A 1,157-nucleotide genomic window follows, 5' to 3' on the forward strand; every position below is an offset into this window, starting at 1 on the left:
ACGATTCAGGATGCTCTTCATAAGGCAACGGACTTCATCGTAATGGAGGAGGAGATGAAAATCCTCTCCCATAAGTACAACCCGCAGAAGACGCCCACAAAAAAAGAAAAGCTCTCGAAACGACAAGTATGTCCACCACGAGGGAGAAGACGTCCAGGGCGAGCACAACTACACTATCAATTCCGAACAAGGGAAGACCTCCGGAAACACCTGGTCCACCAGACCAAAGGTCATTCCACTACAAACTGCAAAGTTCTCGGCACAAGGCTAGCCACAAAACTCCTCGCTGGCGACCTCTCGAAGGTCACTAGCATAAAAGACCTCATCGTGGATTCCGACCGCCCTCCCAGGACTGATAAAGATTCTCCCGATAGGGACGCACGCGCAAACCAGTCTGGCGAGAAACGCGGAAGAAGGCAGGATAACCTTGGAGACAATAGTACCCACCGAAGGGATAAACATGATCATTGGAGAATCGCAATACTACCGCGACTCTGTTTCGTCCATCAAAGCCTACGGAAGAAAGGCGGAAACAAGTTCTAACTGGACGACTCAGTCCCTGACCGACAACGCTCCAAACGATACGATTGTTTTCGAGGAGGAGGAAACTGTCGGACTCGATAAACCTCACTGCGACACGCTGGTCATCGACTTGGTGATTCGAGACCTCGAAGTGGGAAGAATCCTCATCGACACAGGCATCACGGTCAACGTCATTTTCCGCGACACTCTCCGGAGAATGAACATGGAGCTCGGGGAAGTCGTCCCAGAACCAAAACCACTGACCGGTTTTTCGGGCACAACATCAATGACCCTCGGATCGATCAAACTTCCGGTCAGTACTCCTGAAGGTTCCACAAAGAGCGATTCGGAATCACTCGCCCAGGCAAAAACTCCGGACAGCGACCCGATCCTGGAGTCATCGCCCTACCAGCGGAAAACCCGACTCACGAAACGGCCGCCGATTTAACTAAAGCCTCAACGACCGAAGTAACAGAAACGGCCCTATCCAACGAGTAGGAACGCCCGCAACAACAAAGCAGAACTACGAGATGGCTTGATCCTCGAAAGAGGTACGTAGGCAGCTTGTCCTATTGACAAGTTCAGCTATTTCCCTCTCCAAAAAGGGGGGAGTGGGTACGTATACTCGTATACTC

Source organism: Brassica oleracea, chromosome C6, assembly GCF_000695525.1.
Source record: "Brassica oleracea var. oleracea cultivar TO1000 chromosome C6, BOL, whole genome shotgun sequence".
Classification (NCBI taxonomy): domain Eukaryota; kingdom Viridiplantae; phylum Streptophyta; class Magnoliopsida; order Brassicales; family Brassicaceae; genus Brassica; species Brassica oleracea.